Source organism: Papilio xuthus, unplaced genomic scaffold (genome assembly GCF_000836235.2).
Source record: "Papilio xuthus unplaced genomic scaffold, Pxut_1.1 DF825946.1, whole genome shotgun sequence".
NCBI lineage: Eukaryota > Metazoa > Arthropoda > Insecta > Lepidoptera > Papilionidae > Papilio > Papilio xuthus.
The window spans coordinates 9,358,639-9,367,291 of record NW_013532703.1 but is presented as its reverse complement, the minus strand read 5'-3'; the positions used below and the strand labels follow the sequence as shown (position 1 = coordinate 9,367,291).

Here is an 8,653-nt window from a genome sequence, read left to right as displayed (position 1 = left end):
GCGAGACTAACGAACAGTAATTGATTTTTATATATAGAGAAAATGAACGCATTTAATTATTTTTATTCTAACTAAAAACATTATTAGGATATGTAAAATTAGTAAAGGCTGATATTTATTACATTGTGCGTACTTGAATTATGTCCTTGCATATAAAATGTAATTAGTGTCTTTAAAAATAAATAACGTTTCCTTCTTGTAATCGACAACTAATATATTAATGACTTTACTGCAACATTAAGATAATTACTGAATAAAGTTTCCATCTTTATTTAGTGTATGTGACACGATTATCTATGCTTTGCTTTATCGAGATTGATATCAACAAAACGATTCGGTTGAATAAAGTATAAAATTATGTACACGCAATAAAACCCCCACAATTATTACTATTTGCAAAGTTTGCTGTAATGTATAGATTTTTTATATTATAAGGTGGTAAAGCCAGCGTCAGAATGAATTGCTCGAAATGGCAAAGCGACCGCTACCTATAGGCATTCGCAATCGCAGATGCATTCCCCGCTTACCATCGACGGAGGAAGAGAGCACAGAAAGAGGACTTTCCTATCCGTCCCCTCCTTCATCTATTCCCCTTCCCTTTGTTATCCTGTCGAAATTATTACATACAGCCAATTAATATTCCAATTCCTTTGTGTTTTAATTTACGTCAATAATTAGTTTCTTTTTTTATAAAGAATGTAATGCAACAAAGTTCAGTATTGACGGTGTTCCGCTTTCATAACAACAGTATTACAATAACAAAGAGACAGGTCACAGGTTCGAATTTGCTTTCAATGGACAAAAGTGAACCAGTTCTTGCCCCCTACTATTGGAATATATTTATTTCCTGATTAAATTCAGTTTGAATACAATTAATATTATTAACTACAGTGGAAATTAAACGCAAGTTTTAGTCATTATTAATCAGAATCCTTTAGCGCGAATGACGTGCTTTCATTACTTATCAAAATAATAGAAATAAATAACAAATTATTTATTAACTGTGGTACCTAATCAGATTATGTGCCATTATATTCGTTGACATCTGACATTATTGTACATTTGCACTTCCAATTTGCATATAACATTTACGTATTTATAATAGATATGTTAGAATTAATTTGAAGACCTTACAAATTAAGTATCTGAGACTAACTAATAATATAAATGCGAATGTTTTTATTATTTTGAAGATCCATACAACCTTTCTCGAGATACTTTCAAACAAAGATCCATCCAAACAATCGCATTTTTTTATAACAGAAGTGGGCAAACGAGTAGCGGGAACACCGAGGTGTTCAACGACGCCTATGGACATCAGCAATTCCAGAGGAACCGCAGATGCGTTGCCGGCTTTTGAGATGGTGATACGCTCGCTTCTTGAAGGACCCTAAGTTGTAGTGGTTTAGAAATACCACCGAGGACAGACTATTCCACAATACTGCAAGAAATTTCGCGCAAACCGCACGGTTGTGGATTGCCAGTCATCAAGATGGTGTGGATGGAACCTGGTGGTCTGTCGTGTCATCCGATGACGGAACTCGGCGGCAGGAATCGTTCCAAACAATTCATCAGAGCACTCTTCGTGGCAGATGCGGTAGAAAATGCAGAGGGAACTAACTAACTAGCATTTATAATATTAGTAATATAGTAAAATTGTTACGTTAAGATTCATGGAAATGTACATAAATAACATCGCTAATATGGTACATTGAAATTAATTAATCATTTTATAAGTAATTATATTAGATCTATAACCTTACAAGTAGCCATTGACGGAAACGTTTAACATTCAATCTATATTATTAAATATTTTATTACTTTAAACATTAAATCAAGTAATTGTTACTGTAGGTTTTTATTCGCCACTTAATGTAGCTCGCGACTTCGTCCTCTCAGAATTAATAAAGACCTTAATAAGTTGCCTATTTTATTCCAGACTATGTTCTATATGTGTTGAAATCTGTTAAGCTGTTCCGGAGATGAATTATAACAAACATCCATTTTTATAAAGGTCTAGAGAGGGTATGGGATTATTCATTACTTCAAAATTGGTCAAGACTATTAGGTTACCAGTGGTAACAACAAATATATGTTAATAATTAAATTACCAAATTTTTATTTTGCAGTAAATACATCAAGCTGTTATTTACAAAGACCGAATTTAAAACTAAAAACCTTCTGTCATATTGTGCTGAACAAAATATTAAATACTAACTACCACCCGCGACTCCGTCCGCGCTTAATTAAAAAAAAACTTAATTAGTAGCCTACGTGTTCTTCCAGAATATTCAATGTATATCAAAGAGTAATTCTACATGTATGCCAAATTGTATAAAGATCCGTTGAGCAGTTCTGGAGATACTTTCTAAAAATATCCATCCATTTATCCAAACATTCGCATTTATATTACATATAAAACTATGTATATTTTTCTTCAATTGCGTCATAACGAAATATTCTCGAAGCCTTGCAAAACCCTTGGAACAAAACAAGTTTTTATACAGCAAAAAACATGAGCAACGATTATATTTTTATGCTTCAAAGCTACTGCTGTTTATTATATGATTTTAACTTCAATACGAGATAGTTTAATGTGAAAGTATTTATCCAAAAATGAGTTATATTTTTCCTTGTTTTCAAAAATCAAATCTTAATTACAAAATTGTTTTTACAATTTTCAAGAAATAACTATTATTAATAATTACGTTTCTTGGCCCTCGTAAGCAGTTGAATAATAAAAAAAATTACCGAACCCGACTTAAAACAATGAGACAGAAATTACCAACTGCATTTATATACAGAACACGTGAAACGCTTATTTTATGTTTATCCATGGAACTTCCATATGAATTCTTAGTTAAGTGAAACTAGCTGTCTCCAGCGTCTCCGTCCGCGTGAAATTGAAATAAATCCTAATTAGTAGCCTATGTGTTCTTTCAGGATATTTCTACATCTATGCCGAATTTCAGCAAGATCGGTTCAGCCATTCTAGAAATACCTTCATACAACATACCATAACATAAACATCCATCCATCCGGACATTCGCATTTATAATATGAGTAAGATTACGTAACACTTTCTTAGGTGTGATAAGAATCACCATGTCTACGGAGTGGGATTCGGTGTCATGGCCATCTATCACTTAATTCCGTCACTGCTAATATGACTATCATTAGTTTATCACTTCTAGTAAAGTGTAACCTTACGAATGATTTACAAATGTTATTAACACGAAGACTTCATTGTATATTCAATCATAATGGTGATTGTTGTCTCATGAACATTCAGAAACGTTAATTGGCCAATAGAGTCCCTTAGTGTAGTTAGTAATAAATAAGCCTATGTCAGCCGAGAATAGTGTAGATTCCCAACAGTGAAAGAATTTTTCAAATCGATTAAGTACTTTCTAACCCTATTCAATGCAAGCAAACAAACAGATAAACAATCTTTTATGTAATCCTAGCTATGGCCCGCAACTTTGTCTGCGCGGAATTAAAAAAATAAGTTAAGTAACCTATCTGTTCTTTCAGACTATGTTCTATATATGTGCCAAATTTCATCGACAGCCGATGAACCGTTCTGGTGATACATTCTAACATCGTTCCATCCATCCATCTAAACTTTCGTATTTATATTAGTAAGACTAGTTTGGACTAAAAGTACAAGATTTTTTTATATGTCGCCTACTTGTGGTTAAATTATTATCACCTTCGTCCGAAAATACGTAGCTAAAGAGGTGTGTTAACTATGTAACATACTATGCATTCGCTTTAGTACAAGTGATCTTCGAAGTGGCCACGTCACCGAGTCACTGACTGGAATTATTACATCATACAGCCACACCTATTTTACAACTTTCGGCGTTCATTTTTACGGTCAAGTTGAATTGTTCTAACAATGTTCGCATTCCAATGTGAGGTGCATACTGAAGGATACGCATAAGTTTTTTTAATTACGTAACAAATTAACTGCTTATAAAATAAACTTTAACTCACGAAGTCTTCACTAGTTGATGCCATTATAACTTTGTTAAAAATAAATTCCAGCTTGATACCTTCACGCGTTTTTGAGAAAAAGGGTCTTGACAGACGGACGAACGGACAATAAAGTGATCCTATAAGGGTTCCGTTTTTTTCCTATGAGATACGGAACCCTAAAACAGATCGTTTAACATATTGTTTATTTTTTCTACTCAAATTACGCTGTAAAAAATTGTTATAACAAAAAATTGCTTACAGTGAAAAAAAATATCCTTTCAAAAATCAAATTTGTATAAAATATCTCGACGTTTCCGTTGTGATACAAAAAAACAATAACAGACAAGTCATTGCCAAGAACCCGGGAAATATATATCGTAACAGCATACTTTGTTACAACAATTATAATATAAAGAACCACTTTTTGTCCTGATGTATTACACATTAGTTGTCAACTAATTATAGATATCAAATACTACGAAGATAGAAATTTACTCTAATATTTACTTCATATTAATAACAGCTTTCTCTCTTACTTATAGTCTTAGAGCCTGTGGGAGATCGATCTACACCCATCTGATATCCAGATGAGATATTTTTATCAAATATGATTTTTTTATATCATATGGTGGCAAACGAGCGAGCGGACACCTGAAATCGCTGAAATAGTGAAGTGACCGTTGCCCATAGACATAAGCAATTGCATATGTGTTGCCTACCTTTCATCGACGGAGGAGAGGATGCACAGAAAGAAAATATTTTCCCTTCCCATGCATCCTCTCACCCGGAAAGTCCACTTCCACTTCCCATGCTTTCCTTATAAGGAAATGGGTGGGAAGGGAAAGAGGACTAAATTAGGCCTCCGGGACGCACACTCATCAGACGAAACGCGGAATTGCTTCCACTTCACGCCTGTCTTCTGTGTGGTCGTGGTATTTCACCGGACGAGCCGGACCAATTCGTGCGAAGATGTAAAAGCGGGCTCTACCACCATTTGCCTTTCGAAAAGTGTTCGTGGCTAATTTAACCATTTTATTTGGCGGCAATATTATACCATCGATTATATTTCTTGTAACATCAATTTGGATTGACTATCAGATCAGTGTAGTTACCTACCTATTCACAACTGCGCGTCAGGTAGCAATGAACAGAAATAAGTAGGCAAGCGTACCTAGACATATTCTCTGTTTTAAATACTATCAGTTGGTTATTAAAATAATGAAAGTGATAAAAGAAAATTAATTACAAATAATTCAATTGAATAAAGCCAAAAACACTTTCCGAAAGGCAAGTTATCATAGTTATATCTGTTAATCAATACAATTTTATATAAAAAAATATATCTCATCTAGTTATCAGATGAGTAAAGCTTGATCTCTCACGGTCTCCTTTATTGTGTATTAAAACAAAACATTCTACTAAATGACGAAATTACACGGAAATTAAACTTTCAAATATACGTGAGAACTAAGAGGATACCTAACTATTTAAATTTGTAGTCATTTTTTCTCTTATGCGTCAATCGCACAAGAAATGACATTCAACATTAGTCCTTCTTATATATATAAGTCATTACATCTAAATTGGTCAAATTATAAACTAAGCTAGCTGTCGATTCCGTTGCGCGGGATAAAAAAAAACATAATTAGTAGCCTATGTATTCTTTCAGACTATGTTCTATATCTATGGAAAATTTCATCGAGATCCGTTCAGCCGAAATACCTTTAAACAAACATCCATCTAAACATTCGCATTTATAATATTAGTAATATTTAACGCTTTCTTTGTTAAGTTTCTCTGTAAAGTATCTATAATTATATACTAGACTTATAGAGTATATACAGATATTATTTATCTTAAAAAATGTGATTATTCTAGTTACGAAATAGCATTGTGTTATTTAACTTTGTTGTGTTATTATATAAAAACAGCATCAAACGATGCAATCGTGTATACTTGCATGTTATCAATGATAATGCATAATTATATGATTCATCTTCTAGAATTTTTTAATTATACAATGACTTCAACTTTAGGTATTTTGAATAATTTATAGCTTTTTTTAATTTTCCGTAATGTTATTGAATTTGTTTTGTTTAAATTTAATCAAACCAATTTAAAAGAAAAAGATCGTACACCTTCCTCCAAAGATTGGTAACGCATCTGCGATTACCTGGTGTTATAAATGTCCATGGACAGCAGATCAATTAATCTTAAGCGACGTGCTCTTTGGGCCTTTCTCTGTTAGAAAAAAGAACGTACAAACATTTTCAAGCTAGATCTACACAGGGGGTGTAACTCAGTGGTAGAGTGTCTGCTTCGCATGCTGAAAGTCCTGGGTTCAAATCCCAGCACCTCCAAAGTAAAAATTTTACAATTTTGTTTGATTTTATTTTGAATCATTTTTGTCATTTAATATCATATTTATGACTTAAAATTTTATTGCCAATTCACATGTTGTATTAAGATAATTTTGTTAAATTTTCTGTCTTTTTCTCACTTATGCAAAGTCGGACCCCATCAGTAACTTCAAACATCACTCCCATGTTAAAAACGTTATTCTTCACGTTATCGATACATCTCTTCCTAACTCTACCCGTATCGGTACACAAAGGTTGAGGGCAACATTTTAATTATGCCCACTTATTATTGCTGATCTAGTTTATAAATATTTTGAAATAAATTAAGTTTGAAAATTTTTAAAACCTAATTTTCATTTTAGGCTATGCATTAATAAAACCATTTCTGTAAAAATTATTATGGAATGCTTCATTGTACGCCCTACTTATTGATTACTACCGAACTAAATGCGTTGTTAACGCCCCTAATTTACCTCACATTGTTCATTTACTTCTCTAATAGATGGCGCTGTAACGGAACTTATATTGAGTTTTGTCAAACTCTGAATAGCACTGTGACAGAATGTATCACTTAAACTCTATCAAACTATAGATGGCGCCGTGGCAAATTTTTTACCCACCACTTAACTGCCGCCTAGAGAATAGAAAAATGTAAAAGAGATATAAAAACTGTTGTAAATAACACCATCTTAATGGTAGCTACTAACTAGCTGAAATTTACTGACGATTCCCATGCTGTCTGGTGTCAGCTGTACACAGACCGCGAATGGCAGTAAGCCGATGTCCATAAATTACGTATTTTATTTAACAATGAAACTCAATTTCTTTATACAAGGTTTTAATGAAAAATCAACTAAACGTATAAATCTTATTTATACTTATAATTAACAAGTAAATGATTAAATATTTACATACAAGTCGGGAACTCTGTATACATAGCAGAATCCCTTAAAATTGCACTAACAAAAATATAGGGTACATGTTTTTGATAGCATTAAGAAACTTATTGTATTTGCTGCAACAATTTAAACATGTGATTGTTTCGAGAAATATTTTAAAAGAAAAAAAAATAATAAATATTTTCATACAAAAATTAAAAGGTACTTAGGTACTTAGTCAAATATACATACAATGACAACATTTCCTTCTAAAATTTACCTAATACATTGTAGTGTAATAAAGTTTAAATATGACTAAGTACTTTGCTTATTTCCTTTCTAAATATTACTTTAGTTTTTCTTCTGTATTATTCCAAGTTACAAATGTCTTATATATGCACCGTGTATATTGTTATTTATCACCCTTAACTTAGGGTAGGCTCCGAGCCCCTCGGTAGGGACGTATAGTGAGCTGATGATGAATATCTTTATTTTTTAGAATGACAAGAAGAAAACATGTAAACAAAATTATTATTACAATGTTTAAAATATCACTTAAAAAAACTATATTAATTAATAACAATTGAATTTATTTTAATACACTAAATAGTTCATGATGGTAACATTTTGAAAAGGTTTTTATAAAATCAAATTGATAGAAAAAAAACTCCGAGGTATTAAAAAAGTCACATATTACTAACATTAAAAATCAGGGTTCAAATATTTAAAATAAGAGTAATTAATTGGCACATTGTCATAAGATAAAAATGTAATATTGTCGATGTAATTTTTACCATTAAAAAACAAATGAGAAGTTTTCAAAATTTAAACGTGATTATTAAATTAAAAATAATATCATTTGAACCCTGTTACAAAATAGTAAGCATCATGTATACGTTTTACAGTAAATACAGTCTTGGTACGCCGTGGTCATAATCTTACCTAATACATAAATAAATGTATAGTTTATTCCAATCTAAAATCGATTTGCAAATTTTCATAAATTTCAATATTTGCTGAATTTTTTTTTAACAATAGCAATTTTTAGTATATGTATAATTGCCGATTTTTTTTGTAAGTGAAGTTTGTTTACTTTTGTTTTTTGATTGGAATTAACTATTGATAACTCCTCGTTATAGCTACTTGCTACGGCGCTACTGGAATACACTGTCCTACAAAACGTCTAGCTTGCCTCTTCTGACTCAGCAACGTTGAAACAGTTATGTAAAGTTAAAATCCATAATCTTGAGAAAACTAATAAGTTTTCTCAAAGAGATATGAGAAAACTTATTTTGATTGTGTAGCAATAGAAATACACTACATTGACTAGAATTTCGCTTCGAGTATAATGAAAAAAACAGAAAAAAAACACGTTTTTATGACACTTTGATATTTTCCCACAATGATCCTTAATTTGAACCATTTAACATTTCA

At 31.8% G+C, this 8,653-nt stretch overlaps 1 non-coding gene across 1 annotated transcript; it reads left to right on the top strand.

Moving 5' to 3' along the window:
* Positions 1-6,269: 6,269 nt before the first annotated feature.
* Positions 6,270-6,341, top strand: TRNAA-CGC (transfer RNA alanine (anticodon CGC)). The gene has a single exon. It is a non-coding gene; the product is annotated as a tRNA-Ala (tRNA).
* The last annotated feature ends 2,312 nt before the right edge of the window (positions 6,342-8,653 follow it).